The sequence below is a fragment of the Silene latifolia genome, chromosome 9 (genome assembly GCF_048544455.1).
Source record: "Silene latifolia isolate original U9 population chromosome 9, ASM4854445v1, whole genome shotgun sequence".
Taxonomy (NCBI): Eukaryota; Viridiplantae; Streptophyta; class Magnoliopsida; order Caryophyllales; family Caryophyllaceae; genus Silene; species Silene latifolia.
Genome location: NC_133534.1, coordinates 41,903,742 through 41,928,659, shown reverse-complemented (window position 1 = coordinate 41,928,659; position 24,918 = coordinate 41,903,742).

Below are 24,918 nucleotides of genomic sequence, written 5' to 3'. Positions count from 1 at the left end.
GTGCGTCACCAATTCTCTTGTCCTATTACTATCTCCTACTCAATGCAAGGTGTCTTTCGGTCGTACTTGCAAGTGATCATATCGAGAGTGGTTTCCTCGATCCGGAGAATAGCCGATTGACCGGATTTATCTATCATAGATACCTTCCGAGCATGGCCACGCATTTCCAATTCATTACTCCTCGAGTGGCCCCGAGATATTGTTTTAACCCTGACAAGGGGATGGACAATTCCTATCGCACTCATTCCCTTCGACTAGCCACACCATCATAACCCAAAATATGCCCATTTGACCCCATTTACGAAGGTCGTAGTAACACAAATCAAAGTTAATCAAAATCGAGCCATCTTAGGTGAATAGTCTTTAGTCAAAAGAATCGACTCATTTGAATACTATAGCAGCTCTCGCCACGACCAGGCTATATAAATTTGCCAGAACTCTATAAGCGGTCATAAGGCCCGACAAAGTGTTCCTAACAATCTGCCTATGTGATCGACTAGTCATCTCACATGACTGTATGGCACTTGAACTTGCCATCAATCGCATCACATTCTAGTCACTTCGAGACGTCACCTCATACAAGTGACTATGGGCGAATACAATGCTAATCCGTGTTCACTTTAACGGGGTTCAATTGTCTCTACAACCCGTTTGGATGTAACAAAGTATAATAAAAGAGTTTTAAAGTAAAACTCGAACGACAAATGCGATTATCACATATCAATAGTCAATGCCTGATTACTATTTCATGTTCTATAATCTAATTTGATCTTGCATGTAGTTGTTCATTTCAATTCAATTGAAATGATATGACTTATCATGTTTAGCCTACGAGAAGGCTTTGGTTAGTAGGTTTTATCAACTTCTTGTACCATACTCAACCTTACTACATACTTGGTTTCCTTTGTAATGTATACATTTGCATTACAAAACTTTCTGAGTACGTGTCGAGATCCAATCAAGACATAGGTCCTCTAGCCTAAGAATAGCTCCCACTGTTTTCACAGTGTGCGGGACTCATCCTCTTGCACATCTCATGATTGCAAGTGTACTCAATTTCCGTTATAAATATCTCTCATTGTTCTTTATTGCCTAGAACGATTCTAGAAAATCTACTTCTTAATTAACATAGCCACAATGGTATCTTAACCATCCTTATGTGTTTTGATTATGTTTTTTGTCGGAAACCATGCGCAATCTCAATTGTCAATTGTCACTTGTGTAACACCCTTACACAAAATTGCATCATAAACACTTTGCTTTATAGCCTTAATGCTTCTGCAAGCACTTAAGGGTAATCTTTATGGCTTACTTGGTAAAGATTACTTAAATTCGATTTTGAAAACAATTCATCATACTCAAAGCATATGAAGTGTTATACATCATTTCTTTTTAATTGATTCTACAGCGGAAGCAAATGAAATCAATCAAATATGTTCAATTTAATTGAACTAGTCATGAATCTTATCAACATAAGACTTCTTACTGACGCTAATATCATGTGGATTTATCTTCATAAATTCGGATATTCAAGATGTATTAGAATACTCCAAAAGTCTTAAATCATTCTCAATGATCAATATGTCATCCACATATCGGACTAATTAAAATTCCGTAACTCCCACTAAACTCCATGTATAAACACAACTTCTCGACTTATCGAGAGATGTTTTATTACATGATCAAAATGTCGATTCCAACTCATTGATGTCATACTTAAGATTCTCTCTTAAGTTTCACATTATCTTAGGATTGCAAGAATCTATAAAACTCATGACATGTATTGAATACATTCCTTCTATTGAAGAAGTGGGTTTTAGATTCACTTGTTGTATGCATATTCTCATAATGAAACACAATCCCTAAGAAGATCCAAATAGACTTAATCATTTCAATTAGTGCAAAACCCTTTGCAACCAATCTTGCTTTGAAATATCTCTTTATTAGTGCAAAACCCTTTGTCACTAATCAAGCCCTTATGTTTCGGATTTTCATGGCTCTAAGCCTTGTATTGAGTTGTGACTTAAACACTCTTATGTAAGTCATATGTCCATTACTTTCTAGAAGTAATCAACTTGAATCAAACAATTTCTTTTGTAAGTTATAAGCTCTTTACTTTCTTAAAAGTAGCATGAATTCATCATTTTTAACAAGTGACGAATTTAACCTCCTAGGTTTTGAAGAAACAACGTCTTACACAAAACGTCTCATGTAGCCAAGAAAGACCAGTTTCTTGCGACATAATATTCTTTGTGGCATTCTTTGTGGCTCTTGAAAAATTTCTCCCACTCTGTCTTCTAGAAATAAACTTGTATTTTAGTAAGACAGCTTCACGAGCCGCAAACCCGTCGTACTCGTGATAATTGAAAAGGGAAAAATGAGCATTTATTTCTTGTGAAAACTTACAAACATGGTACCCTTACCATTTCATATCTCATATGATTCGATTTAGTGGAAAAATAATTTAGACAAAAATGATAAAATCCCCAAAAGGATCAAGTAACTCAAAGTAACTTGATTTGAGTTCAAACCATATCGAATAGCGTTTGATTTCTTATCCAACCACACATTATTTCATAATGCGTGATAAGAGAGATTAACTTGTGATACTATATCACATTTCCTTTGGCTTATATCAAAGTCTTCACTTTGATAATCCCATCACGACTAAATCGTGATTCCTTGAACTCTTTGAAATTCTTCAAAGATTTCTCTATTTACCTTATTAAGTGAACATATTAGCGTCAACTTAAATCGTTGATAAAAGAGAATGATCAACCTATTTTGGATCAATGATTTACAACCTCGATCTCCTTTTCAACCAAAAGGCACGAGACATCTTGCTTTGAATACAAGATACGCATATACCATTAACAATCTAATGGTTTCAAGAGTACTCGTTAACTCTTTGCGTTCATCATTCCAAAAATTAAGGTTTAATCTTGGGTTACCAATTTGAATCTTACACCATCATCTACATGATATGTCATTCTAGTTTGGTTTAGAATATAATCACCTTGATAATGGGCTAGCCATTCATCAAATCGTGGTGTATAGGGTCACAAAAGTGAAAACCTCTTTTGTGTCTTAACAAGTTTATATTCTTATTTAGAGTTTATGCACTTAATAGTCACAATTAAGTACCACTTTAAATCCAAAAACTAGATTGAGTACACAATTACTCTATCTCTCGACTTCATTGTTGCTAGTCGTCATATTCTAATCATCCTATGTATCAAACATAATGATGAAAACCACCACCGGTTTCTAATATTGATGAAGTAATACTAGCAAAATTTATGTTTAATCAAATAAACATTTTAACGAAGAAGGTCCCATTAGATGTCCCACAACTAACTTGTTGATTCTTCAATAATTTGGGGTAGTTTCCTTTCTCGTGTCTAACATTTAAGACAATGGAAACTTTATCGGTCGGGATTGATAGGTTTAGTATCGTCATTCTCAACAACTTTACCTTTAACATAACCTTGTATCAATTCCATTCTAATTTTACTTCTTTAACCTCGTCCTCATCTTAACGGTTTAAGAGAATGCTCCCACTCATTTCAATGAGTCTTTGCTTTGAGAAGCAAAATTGAATTCATGAAGATTACTCTTCATTTGTTCGTTTTAGTCTTAAAAACTTTCATTGAAGTGGTTGCGTTATTTTGGTCAATTACGAATTCAGAAAATCTAATCACCAAAACAATTTATCGCTTCAAGATACTTAATTCATTTAAGTATATGAAAAACAATCCATTGTAAGTAGATGTGTTAGTCTAGAATCAAAAACCTGTTTGATAATGAATAACATTAATCTATACTCCTCGCAAGAGATCCTTAGCAATGGTTCAATTGAGGTTTTAGAACCAAATTCATATTTTGTCTTTAGTTACGATGTTTTAATGGAGATTTTGAAAAATCGAAATGATATCGTATATGAATTGTGGTAAAGAAATAGAACAATATGACAACGAAATAATGGAAAACTTAACATTTATCGTTTTATTAATACTTGAAAAAACAAGTATAGCATTTACATAGTGACCTCTACCCAACTATGATAAATGATTCCAAGATCCAAATTCATATTAACTTGGGCACGGTGTGGCCGATGAAACCCTTATCAATATAACTCGGTGGATTAACTCTTTAATCGATTCTACTTTTAGAACTCTTGGTCGATAATATTACATTAACATTTATCTTTAGCCCAAAACACATTCAAGAAGGGGACGGTGTGGCTGATAAAACCCTTATCGAAAAACTTTTGTTGAGTTCAATCCAAATTTCGAATAAATGTGTCCATGATCCAAACCCACATTAACTTGGGCACGGTGTGGCCGATGAAACCCTCATCAACATGAATTCGGTGGATAGACATTCATCACCCACTTCCCCTACGTAACAAGGTTTGTACCCCGGTGTGGCCGAGTGCACTCCCTCGCGAAATAGGTTTTCATGGTTTCTACTATTTGGTAAGGCTATGTCTCAATTAATTGTTTTAGCGAGAGATCATGTCAATTTATTATCTATCACGTTTTAAGTGAACTAAAGCGGTGAACTACGATAACTCTAATTGACACGGTCGATAAACTCGATAAAAAGACTATGCATGTTTTAGTTATGGCGATTTAGCGATGCATGCGACATAAAATAAAATGCAAGCATAAAAATAAATAAATCCTAGTATGGCCTTTCCTAAAAAAAGAAAAACTATTTAACTATTACATATTCGGAAACCAACTCCATTGGTCCCTTGAACTTCGGTTGTGGCACGCATCTCGAGGTAACACCGTCTTTATGTATCGCCATCTTGAAGAAATCCGTCTTTGGGAACTCCGAGATGAATTTAAATTACATAATTTCCTATTATACATTTGTAACTAAAATAAAATAAATCTATTAAATTACAAAACGGTGATACGAGATCACAATAAAAATTACAACCGAATCGATATTCCCATACATTTCGGGCAATATCAATTAAAACTAAGGCCATACTAAGTAAAATTACATAATTCAAAATTACATAAATTAAAATTATGACAATCATAAAGAAAATTCAGCATTATAATATGTATGAACATGCTCAATTTTATGCTAAATCGCCTTTAATTAGCCAATATCGTATATTACTCGGTTTTTACGGATTTGCGTGATTTCAACATTTTATAATCACAAAAATACATAAACTCATATTTATGCATAAGTTAATTACCCTAACCTCTTAGGACTCAAAATTTAGTCTTCACTAATAATTTGACCATAATTAACCCATATTTTATAAAATTGTTCATAAATGGACTAAAATTACAAAAATAAGCTATTAAACTTCAAATAAATCACAAAATTTCAAATAAATTCAAAATTTGAAATTTAAACTCATGAACATTCTGGAAAAATTCCATGACACTCATAATGTTCAAAATCTTAGGTTAAAAATTTCGAAATTTTTCCGGAAAAACAATGTTGCGGTTTATCGATTTTCAATAAAATAATCATAAAAACATGGAAAAATTATTTTTACTAACTTTTCAATTTTAGATCTGAAAAAGATAATAAAATGCAACATTATACGTTTTTCCTAAGTCATAGATTATGTTTTATTAATTTTCCACTAATAATGTCACTATTTATGCTATTTTTCTTCAAAAATCCATAAATCATGCAAAAAGGCTTCTTTATAGCCAATTATTTTACACACATCTTGTAAAATTGCATGTGACAACATATTAATTTTCTATGACCAGATTCGAAATTTAACTCATATTAACCTATTTTTCACTTAAATCCGAATTTAATAATGAAAAATTCATTTTTCGAGCATAACAAGTCCAAAAATTATGAAAATTTACAGGTTATCTCAAAATAATATGTGTCACAACATATCCAAAAATCAATGAAAAATTCGAAGTATAGCTATTTTTAGACCAAAAATGACATTTTTACTCATAAAATCACATTTAAATGCCATTATTGTAAATTATGAACAATAAAAATCCGAAAAATTAACCAAAATATCGTAAAACATTTTAGGACCAGAAATATTAACATGCATGGTTTAATTTCGTGATATATCATAATAACACAAATTTTACAAGTTTTATTTGTTATTCTTATAACTCGGAAAAACTTTTAACCGATTTGCATGCAAACAACCGTGGCTCATGATACCGATTGAAAGAAAAGAAGATTCATATACATACTAACATACTCATATATGTCGAAATTAATTTGTCATAAAATTAAATGTGGATTTTATGCATGCAAACAAATAAACAAAATAGAGAAGAAATCATATTCTTACAATGGGTATTTCGGTTTTATGGGCACAAAAGAGATCTCCTTCTCTTTTGTTCTTGAGCTCTCCAAATGGAAGAACAAGGATTCAAATGTAGAATCCCTCCCAAAAGCATATACCCAAGGAATACATCTTAATAACCAATATTATTTAGATCTAGTAATAATATTAGTTTTTGCTATAAAATTGATACAAAATAAATTGTATTTTTGGCTCTTGAATCACTCGGTCAAGAGGGAGTATATGTGAGATTTTATTTCTCTAGAAAATTCATATATTGTAGAGATTCTCCACTTTCTTACACTAGAAAATGTTATATGTAAAAATGATGAATGAATGAATTGAAAAGAAAAAGCTCTTTTTCTTTTCTTGTATGGTTGGCCGAAAATTGGCTTGGGTAGGATGCCCAATACTTTTTGTTTTTGCTCTTCTCAAAAGCATAGGTGGGCATGGCTAGAGATTAGACTTTAATAATTATGTTTTCTCTTATTAAAATAATCAACATAATTATTCCACTAATACTCCTAATTTTTGGTTTATACAAGATAAAATGGAAGGTCCATTTTATTTGTCATTTGTCAAGTGTGACATATGTGACATGTTACTTGACATGTGAATTTGTAATGTATTTTTAACATATTAAAAATCAACATACTCATAAAATATGTCATTTACAAAATCGACTAGTAATTCGTAATTACTTGTACTAAAAAATGTTTCCAAATTATAAACTACAACATTCTGTATTTATAATAATTTATTCATTCCATTTCAATTGTTTCTGTAAACAATAATTTCATCTAAGTAATAAAACAATTCGATTACTTAGACCGTGTCTCATTTAATCATATTTACAATGAGATACGTAAATTATACTCACAAAATTATCCGTCAATTTTAAGCAATTTAATTAACTCGTATCGGTATACGATTAATTAAATAATCAATTAAGAGTATTTCCCTATAGGTATGACCTAAGGGGATCAACTGATCACCACCGTCGCACGACAGTAATGTCAAACTCTAGTCAGCCAATCATTACCGATATGTGTGGACCAGTTGACTTGTAAAATATTACATCCCACATGTATTCTTAAAATGAGATTTAATAATGATATTTAAATCATGTGATCGCACTATTGTTGAGGACACATTTCCCAACAGTTGGTTATGTACCCTGTTCTGGTATTCCTTGAATTTCTCAAAGGACTCACTTTTATGCTTCATTAAGTAGACATATCCGTATCTACTTAAATCGTCCGTGAAAGTGATAAAATATCTATAGCCATCTCTAGCGGTAATTGACATAGGTCCACATACGTCCGTATGTATGAGTCCTAATAGGTCACTAGCGCGCATTCCAACACCTTTGAAGGAAATTTGAGTCATCTTGCCAATGAGACATGATTCACACGTGCTATATGTAGAAAAATCGAATGCGGGAATGGTCCCATTATCGACGAGTTTCTTCCCGCGTTTCTCATTTATGTGTCCCATTCGACAATGCCATAGATAGGTTTGATCTTTGTCACCAACCTTTATTTTCTTATTATTCACGTGTAATACTTCTGTGGTTTGGTCTAAGATATAAATTCCATTCATGGAAACTGCTTTGCCATAAATCATTTCATTGAAAGAGAAAATACAGCTATTATCCTTTATTGAAAATGCAAAACCGTCTTTAGCAAGTACGGAAACAGAAATAATGTTCTTAGACAAACTGGGTACATAGTAACAGTTATTTAAAAATAACTCAAAACCACTAGGGAGTTGGATTACATATGTTCCCTTCGAGACAGCAGCAACTCGTGCTCCATTCCCGACACGCAGGTCCACATCACCTTTTTCGAGAGGTATGATGTTCTTTAGGCCCTGCAAATGATTACACAGATGAGAATCACAACCAGTATCTAGTACCCAAGTTCCGAAACTTGTATGGTTAATCTCAATCATATGAATATAAGATGACATACCAACAGGAGCGATGCGGCCTGCTTTGATGTCCTCACGGTAGACGGGACAGTTCCTCCTCCAATGTCCAGTCTTGTGACAATGGTGGCACTCTATGTCACCGCCCTTGCTCTTTGCCTTGCCCTGTGAGCAACTAGTCTCACCAGGCGCACTCTTACCGTTTCCTGGCTTCTTAAACTTTGGCTTACCTACAGCTAGGTCGCCATGAGCCTTGCCCTTACCTTTGAACTTGTTTGAAATCATGAGAACATCCTGCTCCATGCTCCCACTCAATTTCATATCCTTCTCGGTCTGTACGAGAAGGGAGTGTAGCTCATGAGGACTCTTTTTCAAGTCATTCATGTAGTAGTTCGCCCTGAAAAGGGCAAAACCATCGTGAAGAGAATGAAGCATTCGGTCATTGACAATGCTCTCACTGATTTTACAATTGAGTGCCTCCAGCTATTCGACATTCTCAATCATGTGAAGAATGTGTGGGCTAACCGGTTGGCCCTTCTGGAGTTTCGCATCAAAGAAGCGACAAGTACGCTCATATGTAACGATTCTCGGTGCTTTTGAGAACTCGTTAGTGAGCAGGGTGAAAATCTTGTTTGCACCTTGGGCAATGAAGCGTCTCTGCAAATTGGTTTCCATTGCAAAGATGAGTACGTTCTTTATCGCACCCGCTTCCATAACGAAGTCACTATAAACGAGTGACTCGTTGACTCCTGCATTGGGGCCCGGGTTGACCGGTATTGGCTCAGTTAAGTACTTGAGCTTACCGTCAGCAATGGCAGCATTCCGTAGTGTCGCCTCCCAGTCCGCAAAGTTGGACCCGTCGTTTTTCAGACGTGTGAACTGATTCATCTGGTCCATAAAAATTTTAAGCCAGGACGCGCGATCAAGTGTGGCACTAGGCATTGGGATTGCGTTATTTCCAGCCATTTCGTTGTAACAGTATTATGAAAATAAACGTGTTCTACACTGCGAGAAGAAGAATAAAAATAATAAGCATGTGCATCGTTTTGATTTTAAGTCTAATGAACTAATGTCATAACGCGAAGACTCAAAACATTTATACAATTGACCTCCCTCAAGCATTATATAAATGATCCCAAGACTCAATTCTCTGTAAATTGATAAGCTAACCTTTTAGCTAATTCTACCGTTAGAATTCTTGGTCGATAAATTTCTGTAAATTCTATCTTTAGTCCATCATAATCACGAGAAACTCTTCGGACTATGATGTTGAGGTAAACTAAGTCAACACAACTACTTACCCAACGTAGAAGGGGTCATATTATGCCTACCGACGAAGAAGGGATTCATAGTTGTTTGCCCTTATAAAGACTAATCTCAATTTCCATTTTAGAGGAAGATCCCATCAACTTTATTTTAATTCATTTTAAGTGAACTAATATCTAGCATGCGAGAATGAATAAACTAAGGTGATGGCTTTAAGACTGTGACATCTGCATGTCCATGAAAACTAATATACAACCTATATGAGTCAATTTTCATGCATTTTAGTAGTAAGTGGTTTGGTTTTAGGCGGAATATGATGCATAAACTAACATGTGAATGAAAAGCAATAAGAATGAAAACGTAAAAACAGTAAAAGTCCTAGTGTGGCCTATCCTATCAAAATGAACAATAAATACAAGTTTGGAATCCATCCTTGGACCCGAGAAGCTTGTCTTGATGTTCCATCTTGATCCATGTAGCGGGAGTGAGCTCCAATCTCCATCTTTAGTCTTCTTTTGAAAATTACAATAAATAAAACTTAAATAATAAACCTATTTATTACATTCTAATTTCAAAACCCAAAACTAAAGGAAAAATAAAGGAGATTCGAGATCTCATAATTACATAAAAAATCATGTTTCCTTCATTACGAAAACATAATTTGACTAAGACCACACTAAGTATTACAAATTACAAAAAAATACGTAAATTAAATTCATTCAATCGATTCATTCAACAAAATTAAAAAATGCATCAACTAAAATAAATTAAACATACATGACACAATTCCTTAAATATGTTGATTAATTTATCCAAACCACCTATTTAAATCAAATTAAGTGACAATTCCTCAATTAATCACATTAATTTCAATCTTAATTCATATTAAACTTGTAATATGAATTCAATCCGTCAAAATTTTAAACTGCTTTAAAATAATTCGGTATCTCTTAATTGTGAACCGTTTCACAATAACTAATTGGCCAAAAACAAAACAAAAACAAAATTTCTTCCTTTTGGGTCTCGGCAAAAGGAAAAACAGAAATTTTTTTTTTAAACCCAGCTCACGACTGGAATAAAAAACAGCTCAATTATGTTTTTTTTTTTTTTCAAATCGGCAATAAAGCAAAAAAAACAAGAAAAAAAACTTTCCCTTTTTTTCTGTTCGGCATACCAGGAAAAAAACAAAAAAAACAGAAAAATATATTTTTTTTCACGGCAAACCCTAAAAAAAAATTAAGCCGTTTTTTCTTTTCTTTTGCGGCAAAAAACCCTAAAACAAAAACAATGAAGAAAATGTTTACAGTTGCTATTTAGAACATGATTTAGCAAATGAATTAATGAACATGATTAATCTTATATGCTAAAACTATATAGCAAAACCAAGTTCTTGTATCATCGACATGACGATTATATTTGCATTTTAACTTAATCTGCATTAAATCAAAATCTACCAATTCTTCATATGATAATTTTAACTGATTAAAACAATGATATGAAAAACGAAATTGGAAATAAATCATCAAACAAGAAAAAAAAAACAAAAAACAGGCCGAAAAAAAAATATCTCTCGGCACAAAAAAAATTTCAGCCGAAAACCCTAATTTTTTTTTTTTCGAAATTCCCCATTGTTTACATACAATTTTATGATAATCATCAAAATTAAAATTCGTGGCCTTTGCTCTGATACCACTTGTGGGAAATAATCTGTATACTTCCCTTAAAAATGAAGGATTATAACGAATTTAATTAAGACGATCACTAGTCATAAATAAAATACATAAACAAAATAAAGGATTCAGAAATAACCTTCGGTCCTAGCAAATATGGCCTAAGAACAATCTCAAAGTAGATATTCGCCTATCAGTTGCACCCAAGACGATATGAGATATGCCCTTCTGATTATGCTAGAATCGATCTAAAATTTTCTGTAAAATTATGTTGTTTTGTGTTTTTACTGATGAGAGGAGGCACAAAAATTGCTTAGAAAAAATTAGGTCAGAATGATAATCTCCCTCACTCCCCATATACCGTGTATAAGGAGTTAATTAGGGTAGATTATCTTCTTTTAATTTTCGGCCCATTTGACCGAAATAAGGAGTATGTTTCCTTATTTTCGGTTAATCCAAAAATGTATAAAATGTGTTAAATTGTCATCTAGTGAGGATCGAACCCATGACCTCTTGGTTTGTGTACCCTCACTATTACCACTATGACACATTCATCTTGTTGATATTAAATATAACCGATTACATTTAATTACGAATTAACAGATTAATTCGTCCAAGCTAACATTACATACATTTAATTAAATATAACTTATTATATTCAATTTACGAATTAATTGATTAATTCGTCTCAACTAATATTATTTAATCTTCATTAAATAATTGTCTCATCAACACATTGACTAACTGTTTAGTCATATTAGGCATCAATGTGATCATATTTCTATAACCACATCTATCAAACACATCCTATAGGTGTGACCTTCAGGGACCAGTTGATCACCGCCATCTGTATGATAATAACGTCAAACTTTCTAGCAAGCCAACCGTTATTAGGTAAACGTTAATCAATTGATTAAATATACGAAGTATACCCTTGTGAACCTGTAAGAGATTTACAAATGTTATCACACTAATTTGTGGAGGACACAAGCTCCAACAGATACTCGGTCGAGTATAGTGTATACTCAGCCGAGTATCCTCTATTCGGTCGAGTATAGAGTATACTCGGCCGAGTATCCTCTATTCGGTCGAGTATTCCCATACTCGGCTGAGTATTCCTGGGCAGAGAGCTTGTCCAGAAACACACGACACACTTACTCGGCCGAGTAAGCCATATTCAGCCAAGTAGCAGACTTAGGAAAAACTGTGGTATTACACGCATACACTAAACATGATATCCGATCTACTTGCAGTTAAATATAGCAATGACCCAATCATTCCTCGGTAAGTTGTTTCATCAACAGACTTATCGTCTTCATCTAAACTCTAAAGTCAATTTCTTGTCTACGACCATTGGAGTAGACATAGCATGAGAATTTTCCATTCCGAACTTTCTAATTAATTCCTTAATATATTTATGTTGATGAATCTTGATGCCTTCCTCAGTTTGTTGTATTTGTAGACCTAGGAAGGATTTTAATTCTCCCATTATACTCATCTCAAATTCAGAAGTCATCAACTCAGAAAAATACTTGCATAGATTACGGTTAGTTGACCCAAAAATAATATCATCAACGTAGACTTGAACAACCAAAATATCATATTCCTCAGTTTTTAGGAATAATGTCTTACCTACAGATCATCACTTAAATCCACTGTCAAGTAGAAATTTTGATAATTTGTCATACCAGGCCCTTGGTTCTTGCTTCAAACCATACAAGGCCTTGTCTAATTTAAAGACGTGATCTTTAAATTTTTATCCATAAATCCAGGAAGTTGTTCTGCGAAGACTTCTTCTTGTAGATACCCATTTAGAAATGCTGTCTTGACATCCATTTGGAAGAGCTTCATTCTTTTATGAGCTGCGAATGCTATCAGAAGTCTAATAGCTTCAAGACGAGCAACGGGTGCAAAGGTCTCGTCATAATCTATTCCTTCTTGTTGGCTATAACCTTGTACCACCAATCTTGCCTTATTTCGAACTATGACCCCGACATCATCTAGTTTATTTATAAACACCCATTTGGTTCCAATTACAGATCGATCCTTGGGTCTAGAAACTAACTGCCAAACTTTGTTCCGTTCGAATTGTTGAAACTCTTCTTGCATAGCTATAATCCAATCTGATTCTGCGAGAGCTTCCTTAATATTCGTTGGTTCAATTGTTGATAGAAACGAATAGAAATAGCATAAATTGTTCAAAGATCGTTGCGTTTGAACACCCTTTTTAATATTACCAAGTATGCTTTTCATAGGGTGTGAACTTTAATATTTCTATTTTGTTGAAGTACTTGGTTCTTCAGCATTTGAACTTAATTCGACTTCATTTGACTTGGAGTTTAAGGAAGTTCCCTCTGACTCCAATCATGGTGTTGTAGTTGAGTCGGGTATAAATTCAGACTCATTACCTTGATTTGGATTCAATGTTATAGTAGCATCATCTATAACATTGGGTTGAGAATCCTTATCTTGAGACAAAGTTATAGTATCATCAACTATAACTTTAGTTTTATTCTCTTTGTCATTTGAAGAATGATCAAGCTAATCATTTGTTCCTTCAATCTCCTTGTCCTCAATTTCCAATTCTGGAGGATCATTTCTGGAAAGACGAAAGTCAGGTTCATCCATGTCTTCTTCCTCATCCTGTAAGGGCTTATCAAACACATTATCTTCATAAAAAATAACATGAATATTTTCTTCAATACAAAGTGTTCTTTTGTTGAAGACCTTATAAGCCTTGCTATCATCCGAATAACCTATAAAAATAGCCCCATCACTTCTATGGTCGAACTTACTTAACTTATTTTTGCCATTGTTGTGAACAAAACACTTACTCCCAAAACAACGAAGATGAGAGATATTAGGTTTACGACCTCTTAGAAGTTCATAAGGGGTTTTCTTTAGGATAGATCTTATCATAGCACGGTTATGAATATAACATGAAGTACTAATGGCTTCAGCCCAAAAATTACGAGGTAGACCACTGCATAAAAGCATTGTACAAGCCATATCTTCTAGTGTTCTATTCATACGTCCAATAACACCGTTTTGTTGAGGAGTTCGTGGTGCAGAAAAGTTATGTCCTACACCATTAACTCGATAATATTCTATAAAGGCTTGATTATCAAATTCGGTGCCATGATCTGTAGGAATAGAGACAAGGTTAGTCTTATATTTATTTTGAACAAGTTTCATAAGACAAACAAACTCATCAAAAGTTTCATCTTTTGAATGAAGAAAGCTAGGCCATACATACCTTGAGTAGTCATCTACGAGGAAAAAGATGTACCTGGATCCTCCTCTACTCCTTACCTTCATGGGACCACATAAGTCCATGTGTATTAATTCCAAGGCTTGATTCGTGCTTACCACTCTTTTAGGTTTGAATGATGACCTTACATGCTTGCAACGAGCACAAGTGTCACACAACTTCTCTTGACCAAACCTGATTTTAGGTAGTCTCTCAACCAAGTCCCATCTCTTGAGTTTATTCAAAATAGGTGAACTAATGTGACCAAAACGTTTGGCCACTGTAGACACCTCGTTTCTGCACCTCCCGCCAAACACCCAGTGATGATTGGGCCGCATGTCTAGCATATGTCGCGATTTTATGACGTTTTATAAATTGGTTAAGAAAAGGTAACTCAAACACTTGTGTCTACCTCATGGTTGTCATCTAGGTGTCATTGCGGTCGTTTTGGCAGTAATTAGAGTTTATTTGGAGTCTGGGTCAAAAACCGTCTTCATTTCCTAAAACCGTCAAATCTCGAGTCAAAAGCAATGTGCATGTCTACCTAAGGGTAGGATGTCATAAATGTTGAGATAATATCTCATTTTGAGTCTCGTGTCACTTCATTAGGCTAAACTTAAACTTTACATTACAAAATGTGCATTTCATTTAGTTAAAATGATAACCCAACTTTTAGGCCCGTTTTACGAGGTGATAACGACTTTTTTGGGTCAGGCCTATTTCACAGAAAGTTCTAGATCTTTCTTTTAGCTTTACAACGCCACTAAAATCACCTTATTCCGAGTCTTTTAGAGAACGTTATGCCTAAAATACGACAAGTTGTCAAACGCGCTTTCTTGCGCAGGAGGAACCCGCTGAGGAAAGGACGCAGCAAGTGCTGCGCCTCTTCCAAGGGACGCAGCAAGTGCTGCGCCTTTTCCTCAAGGCTTTCTTTTTGTCCTAGTTTCCGTGTTTTAACCTAAGTCGGTTATTTCCGGATCTTTCTCTCCTTTCCTAAACCCTAATTCCGTGATTAGTATAAACAGGGACCTTCGTTCCTCATATTTCTCACGCGAGTGTCCGCCCTTCTCTTCTCCCTTTGCATTGAGAAAGAATTGAGAAATGGCGATGAAAAGTATTTCTGATCCAAAAACTAAAGCAACAGTCTCCGTTTTACGTCCTAAATCTGATAATTATGTCTCTAATATTCCTTGCTTATTTATATGAAAAAAATAGTAAAGAAACAAAGCGTATAAAATAACAACACAGCCGATCCAAAGCCCATCAGCGCGTGGCCTCTCGATCGAACTCCACAGTTGCTCGATCGAGAGCTTTCCCTAAGTATATCCCTCGATCGAGAACATGACATCTCGATCGAGGCCTTCGCCTTTGCGTTTACTCGATCGAGAACAGGACATCTCGATCGAGGGGTTCTTGACACTCATGCCTCTCGATCGAACTAATTTGAGAGTTCGATCGAAAGGTCTTAACTTCTTGTGTGTTCTCCTATTCCTTTGGATGCCTTCACGCATCTCAAGACGGTAAGATTTCACGCCGACTCTCTTAAGTAAGCTTGGAGGACCACAAATAGGCTGATTTCCAGTCATTCCGGTTCGTACCTACAAATAATGCAAAACAAACCAAAGTAGACTATTCGGGGGCATTTGTAATGAAATACTACGAGAAAAGCAAAGAAATGTGTGCTAAAAAGGCCTAAAAAGGTCTATAAGAAATGCACACATCAAACTTCCCCAAACCAAACCTTTGCTTGTCCTCAAGCAAACTAATGCAACTAGCTAGGACTAAATGGATAGGAGTAAAACATAGACAAGCTGAAGACTGTTGGCTTAAACCATTTAATGCATAAGAATCAACTACTCAAAGCTCAATGTCAAAGCAAACGAATTTATGCATATTTCAAAAAGATGTTGAACTTTCGACCTTGCAAGACTTTCAAAATCGGACTCTCACGGGTCGCTCAATCACACAATTAAGCACAAGGTGATATATATAATGTAATGATAGAAGGAATAAAGAACACTCACCTAACTGCAACCTATAAGAACATGCATGCAATCTAACATGAATAAAGTCTCTATACCCGTACATATGCATTCCAACCAAACTGATGACCAAGACACATGCCGAGGACTTACATATGGGTAAGTGAGGTAATGGGTAAGAAGGGGCTAAAAAGAATTTGGATATGTGGGGTTAATAGCCAGGCTAGCAACAACGGATCCAAATTATAAAACTTCCCAACTTCATACTCCACTAATCAAGACAAAACAGTGCAAAATGAATGCACAAAACTCACTAAACACCATAAAATTATCAACTCCCCATAAGATATAGATTAAACATGGGAGTATAAATCACAACATATAGTCTTTCATTTTCCGCATATGATTTTTTTTTCTCTTTTTTTTTCGGATTTTCCTTTTCTTTTTTTTTTTCTTTTTTCTTCACTTCTTTTTCAATATTTCTCCTTTATTTCCTTCACCCATCCATCTCATGAAAAGATATAATAACCAACTGCAAATCAACACATTCCCAACATTGCTACCATTACTAGCTCGGCTAGGGTAGGAAAAATATGGATTGTAGCTAAATAGGGACAAAATGGGCAATTTGGCTATGTGGAGCTCATGGGTAAAATGAAATAAAGGGGTTGCCTCTCCAAACATGTGTCACCAACCACAGACCCGAATGCATACAGGTACTAAGTAGACTAAACTCATGCTTATGCAATTTGATGTTACATGCCTTATAAGGAGTAACTACTCACTTCCTACATGAACTGGTCATGGATGACACCAGTTATAAGCTCTAAACCTCAGAAAATGATGTAGTTTGCCAAAATTTCAAGTCAAGTCTATTTGTTCAACGCATTTTGAAACGAAATTCGAGAAATTGCAAAGACTTTTGCTAGAAGATGTGAAACAATGCAAGGCTTAAGCAAAAAGACAAATCATCGGAATGAAAAATTCCTATCAGACTCAACCTAATATGCATAAATAAACATGATTTTTCTTGAATGTTTCAAGTTTTATGAGATTATTGATTTTTATGAAATAAAATACAATGCAAACGTAAGAAAACGTGATAACAGAAATGCGGCCAAACTACCAAATTGGTAAATAAAGTGGAGGTAGTTTGCCGGATTGGTAAAAAAAGTATCATTTGAGACAAATTGGTAAAAAAAGTGAAAGGTAGTGACAAATTGGCCAAAAATGCTACATATTGTTTTCATTTTCTTTTCTTCCAACTAAAGTGGACAAAATTACCCTCGTCCACGTAGCAAGTCCAACCCGAAATTTTGAAGTCAAACTCGCCCGACAAAAACTCAACTCCTAACCCAAAGTACGTAGTGATCCAACTCAACCCAAATTTGAGATAAACATTTCTTGCGACGTATTTAACATTTATCATAATTATATACATGACCTAAAAATGATACCAAAATAACTCGAGTCTAGACCTAACAAACGGGTTAATCGGCTCGTGTAAGTTCGGGTGCGCTACATTTTCGGATTAATTCAGGTCAGATCCTTTCGAGTTTCGGGTCTGTTTCGATATGTTGGTCGGGTCATTTTCGGGTCAAACGGGTCGAATTATTTTGGATCCGATCATTTTTGGGTCAATGTTCGGACCGGACGGGTCAATTCGGGTGTCACATTGAGGGTTTTAATTTGGGTCGGATCCTTTCGAGTTTCGGGTATGTTTCGATATGTTGGTCAGGTCATTTTCCGGTCAAATGGGTCGGATTATTTTGGGTCCGATCATTTTCGGGTCAATGTTCGGATCGGACGGGTCAATTCGGGTTTGGAGTCACATAGAGGGTTTTAATTTGGGTCAATTCCGAGTCTCGGGTCATCTTTTTTGGTCTAGTCAATTAGGCGGGCAGATCTACTCATTTCCGAATGACACATAATCAACCTAATTTGAATAAATAAATTAACCCGTTCTTAGTCCTCTTAAACTTATAAATTTATAATAATAGCTCACTCGAACAAGTCTGAACCCAAACAATTAACCAATCTTGAAACATATATTACATCTGACTAATATGCAAACATAAAATGACTTATTTGTCAGCTTTCGGATTATATATTAAGAGTATGGCAAGGGCAGTTTGGTCATATCAAATTATTAAGGTAGTAAATTAAATATGGTGAAATTTTTATGGTCAATTTGTCACATTTTTGCACTTTTTTTACCAATCCGGCACAAGTTACACTTTTTTTACCAATCTGGCGATTACCTCCCACTTTATTTACCAATTTGGTTGTTTGGCCACAGAAATGCAATAAAAACAACATGCAGACACGATATGGATGCAAACCCTCCCCAAACCAAACTGTACAATGTCCCCATTGTACAAAGTAAAGTAAAAGAGATGCAAACTAAAGAGAGGGAGAGCCGAAAACTTACAGAAGTGCGCAAAACACGGACCTCCCCAAACCGAACCAGATAAAGAGGTTTGAAGGGCTCTTGATCGACAAAGGATCAGGTCGATCGAGAAGAACACGGTACTCGATCGAGACAAGGAACACTCGATCGAGGCTTTTAGCGGCGCACAAGCTCGATCGAACAGGTAGAAGCTCGATCGAGAGCTTTGTAGGGGAAGGACCACTCGATCGAGCAAGAAAGCTACTCGATCGAGGGCTGTTGCGTCAGTAAGCAACAGTACGGTACCTGTGCTGTACAAATTACGCATAAACTCTATTGAAATTGTTCAAACGCACACCAAACAGAAATAAAGAAAGTTAAAAGTTTCAAAAACAAACACAACAAATTACAATCGGGTTGCCTCCCGAAAAGCACAGGTTTATGAGGTCCCGCACGACCTATAAGCGTCAAACATCACTCTCCGCCATCGCGTCGAAAAAGAGAACTTCGACGCGGCCAATAACAGCATCAGCCCCATAATAGTGCTTCACAAGATGACCATTAACTTTGAAGCGATTCCCCTCGGAGTCCTCTAACTCAACTGATCCAAATTTTGTGACACCAGTCACCGTATACGGACCACTCCACCTGGACTTCAGCTTACCAGGAAACAATCTCAACCGGTCATTAAACAGTAACACCTTTTGCCCAACATGGAACTCACGGGGTACAATCCTCTTATCGTGCCAACGCTTAGTCTTCTCCTTATAGATTCGGGAGCTATCATAAGCATTCAGCCGGAACTCCTCCAATGCATCTAGCTGCAATAAACACTTCTCACCACACAAGTCAGCATCATAATTAAGCTGGCGGATAGCCCACCAAGCTTTATGTTCTAGCTCAACAGGTAAATGACAGAACTTTCCATACACTAAACGATACGGTGAAGCACCGATTGGTGTCTTAAAAGCCGTCCTATAAGCCCACAACGTGTCCTCTAATTTAGCACTCCAGTCTGAAGGAAATGTATATTCATATACATATAAACATACTCATATATGTCTAAACTAATTTGTCATAAAATTAAAACGAATTTTATGCATGCAAACAAAATATAAATAGAAGAGAAATCACATCCTTACATTGTAGATTTCGGTTCAAATGGGCACAAAAGAAATCTCCTTTTCTTTTGTTCTTGAGCTTTCCTTTAATGGAAGAACAAGATCCAAGTATAGGATCTCTCCTTAGGAATAATACCCAAAGCTAACTCTCAATCTAATTAATATTATTTGAGCTAGTATAATATTAATCTCATGAAAAATGAACCAAAAATTGTTTGGTTTAAGCTCCTAAAACCGGGTAGGAGATGTGGAGAGGAAGAGTGTTATTTTTATCTCTCTAAAAAATAATTTTTCATAGTTGAATGAATAATAATAATCACCCACACATGCATATGGTGAATGATAATTATTTTAAGTAAAAGAACTCTTGTTCTTTTCTATGTAGAACCGATTGGGAGGGAAGGAGAGCCCAATGCATGGGCTAATTTTTCTACCCAAGAAATGTAGGCTTGCATGGCTACATATAGGTAGATCATCATTGTGTTTTCTCTTATTAAAATAATTAACACAATTTTTCCACTAAAACCCTCTTAATATTTCGGTACTTATAAGATAGAAAGTCCATTTTATATTTTGTCATTTGTCAATTTTGTCACATGTTACATGTTACATGACATGTTACAATGCAATGTATTTTTATCATATTAAAAAATCAACGTATTAATAAAAATACGTCATATACAAAAATCGACTTAGTAATTCATAATTACTTATACCAAAATATTTTACCAATTTATAAATCATATTTATAATAATTCATTCAATTCCGATTATTTCTTTAAACAATAATTTCATCCGAGTAATGAAACAATTCGATTACTCAGACCGTATCTCATTTAATCACATTTCAATTTGATACGTAAATTTTACTTCCAAAATCGTCCGTCAATTTTTCAAGTAATTTAATTAACTCGTAACATTATACGATTAATTAAATGATCAATTAAGAGTATTGCCCTATAGGTATGACCTAGGGGTCAACTGATCACCACCGTCACACGACAAGAATGTCAAACTCTAGTCACCAATCATTACCGATATATGTTGACCATTGACATAACAAAAATTACTTCCCAATTGTATTCTTTAAAATGAGATTTAATAATGATATTTAAATCATGTGATCGCACTATTGTTGAGGACACATTTCCCAACAATCTCCCACTTGTCCTCGACAAGTGTGCGTCACCAATTCTCTTGTCCTATTACTATCTCCCACTCAATGCAAGGTGTCTTTCGGTCGTACTTGCAAGTGATCATATCGAGAGTGGTTTCCTCGATCCGGAGAATAACGATTGACCGGATTTATCCACTCGGATACCTTCCGAGCGTGGCCACGCATTTCCCATTACTCCTCGAGTGGCCCTGAGATATTGTTTTAACCCTGACAAGGGGATGGACAATTCATATCGCACTCATTCCCTTCGACTAGCCACAACCATCATAACCCAAAATATGCCCATTTGACCCCATTTACGAAGGTCGTAGTAACACAAATCAAAGTTAATCAAAATCGTGCCATCTTAGGTGAATAGTCTTTAGTCAAAAGAATCGACTCATTAGAATACTATAGCATCTCTCGCCACGACCAGGCTATATAAATTTGCCATAACTCTATAAGCGGTCATAAGGCCCGACAAGGTGTTCCTAACATCTGCCTATGTGATCGACTAGTCATCTCACATGACTGTATGGCACTTGAACTTGCCATCAATCGCATCACACTCTAGTCACTTCGAGACGTCACCTCATACAAGTGACTATGGGCAAATACAATGTTAATCCGTGTTCACTTTAACGGGGTTCAATTGTCTCCACAACCCGTTTGGATGTAACAAAGTATAATAAAAGAGTTTTAAAATAAAACTCGAACGACAAATGCGATTATCACACATGAATAGTCAATGCCTGATTACTATTTCATGTTCTATAATCTAATTTGATCTTGTACGTAGTTGTTCATTTCAATTCAATTGAAATGACATGACTCATCATGTTTAGCCTTTGAGAAGGCTTTGGTTAGTAGGTTTTATCAACTTCTTGTACCTTACTCAACCTCACTACATACTCGTTTTCCTTTGTAATGTATACATTTGCATTACAAAACTTTCTGAGTACGTGTCGAGATCCAATCAAGACATAGGCCCTCTAGCCTAAGAATAGCTCCCACTGTTTTCACAGTGTGCGGGACTCATCCTTCTTGCACATCTCATGATCGCAAGTGTACTCAATTTCCGTTATAAATATCTCTCATTGTTCTTTATTGCCTAGAACGATTCTAGAAAATCTATTTCTTAATTATCATAGCCACAATGGTATCTTAACCATCCTAATGTGTTTTGATTATGGTTTTGTCGGAAACCATGCGCAACCTCAATTGTCAATTGTCACTTGTGTAACACCCTTACACAAAATTGCATCATAAACACTCTGCTTTACTTTCTTAATGCTTCTGCATGCACTTAAGGGTAATCTTTATGGCGTACTTGGCAAAGATTACTAAAATTCGATTTTGAAAACAATTCATCATACTTGAAGTATATGAAGTGTTATACATCATTACCTATTTAATTGATCCGGCAGCGGAAGCAAATGGAATCAATCAAATATGTTCAATTTAATTGAACTAGTCATGAATCTTATCAACATAAGACTTCTTACTGACGCTAATATCATGTGGATTTATCTTCATAAATCCGGATAATAAAGATGTATTATAATACTCCAAAAGTCTTATATCATTCGCAATGATCAATATGTCATCCACATATAAGACTAATTAAAACTTCCGTAACTCCCACTAAACTTCATGTATAAACACAACTTCTCGACTTATCGAGAAATGTTTTATCACATGATCAAAATGTTGATTCTAACTCATTGATGTCCTACTTAAGACTCTCTCTTAAGTTTCACATTATCTTAGGATTGCAAGAATCTTCAAAACTCAAGACATGTATTGAATACATTCCTTCTAATTGAAGAAGTGAGTTTTAGATTCACTTGCTATGTATTTCATAATAATGAAATACAATCCCAAAGAAGATCCAAATAGACTTAAGCATTTCAATTAGTGCAAAACCCTTTGCAACCAATCTTGCTTTGAAATATCTCCTTATTAGTGCAAAACTCTTTGTCACTAATCAAGCCTTTTTTGTTTCGGATTTTCATGGCTCTAAGCCTTGTATTGAGTTGTGACTTTAAACACTCTTATGTAAGTCATATGTTCATTACTTTCTAGAAGTAATCAACTTGAATCAAACAATTTCTTTTGTAAGTTATAAGCTCTTTACTTTCTTAAAAGTAGCATGAATTCATCATTTTTAACAAGTGACGAATTTAACCTCCTAGGTTTTAAAGAAACAATGTCTTACACAAAACGTCTCATGTAGCCAAGAAAGACCAGTTTCTTGCGACATAACATTCTCTGTGGCATTCTATGTGGCTGTGGCATTCTATGTGGCTCTTGAATAATTTCTCCCACTCTGTCTTCTAAAAATAAACTTGTATTTTAGAAAGACAGCTTCACGAGCCGCAAACCCGTCGTACTCGTGATAATTTAAGAGGGAAAAATGAGCATTTGTTTCTTGTGAAAACTTACAAACATTGTACCCTTATCATTTCATATCACATATGATTCGATTTAGTGGAAAAATAATCTAGACAAAATGATAAAATCCCCAAAAGGATCAAGTAACTAAAAGTAACTTGATCGAAGTCCAAACTTTATCAAATAGCGATTGAATTCTTATCCAATCATTCATTATCCCATAATGCGTGTTAAGAGAGATTAATTTGTGATACTATATCACAATTCATTTGGCTTATATCAAAGTCTTCACTTTGATAATCCCATCACGACTAAATCGTGATTACTTGAACTCTTTGAAATTCTTCAAAGATTTCTCTATTTACCTTATTAAGTGAACATATTAGTGTCAACTTAAATCGTTGGTAAAAGATAATGATCAACCTATTTTGGATCGTTGATTTACAACCTCGATCTCCTTTTCAACCAAAAGGCACGAGACATCTTGCTTTGAATACAAGATACGCATAAACCATTAACAATCTAATGGTTTCAAGAGTACTCGATAACTCTTTGCGTTCATCATTCCAAAATTTAAGGTTTGATCTTGGGTTACCAATTTGAGTCTTGCATCATCTTCATGATATATATTATTCTAGTTTGGTTTAGAATATATTCACCTTGATAATGGGCTAGCCATACATCAAATCGTGGTGTATAGGGTCACAAAAGTGAAAACCTATTTTGTATCTTAACAAGTTTATATTCTTATTTAGAGTTTATGCACTTAATAGTCACAATTAAGTACAACTTTAAATCCAAAAACTAGATTGAGTACACAATTACTCTATCTCTCAACATTATTGTTGCTAGTCGTCATATTCTATTCATCTTATGTATCAAACATAATGATGAAAACCTCCACTGGTTTCTAATATTGACGAAGTGGTACTAGCAAAATTTATGTTTAATCAGATAAACATTTAAAGAAGAAGGTCCCATTAGATGTCCCACAACTAACTTGTTAATTCTTCAATAATTTGGGGTAGTTTCCTTTCTCGTGTCCAACATTTAAGACAATGGAAACTTTATCGGTTGGGATTGATAGGTTTAGCATCGTCATTCTCAACAACTTTACCTTTAACATTACCTTGTATCAATTCCATTCTAATTTTACTTCTTTAACCTCGTCCTCATCTTAACGGTTTAAGAGAATGCTCCCACTCATTTCAATGAGTCTTTACTTAGAGAAGCAAAGGTGAATCTTATAAAGATTACTCTTTAATTCAATCGTTTTAGTCTTAAAACTTTCATTGAAGTGGTTGCGTTATTTTGGTCAATTACGAATTCTGACAAAACTAATTACCAAAACAATTTATCGCTTCAAGGTACTTAATTCAATTAAGTATATGAATAACAATCCATTGTAAGTAGATGTGTTAGTCAAGAATCAAAAACCTGTTTGATAATGAATAACT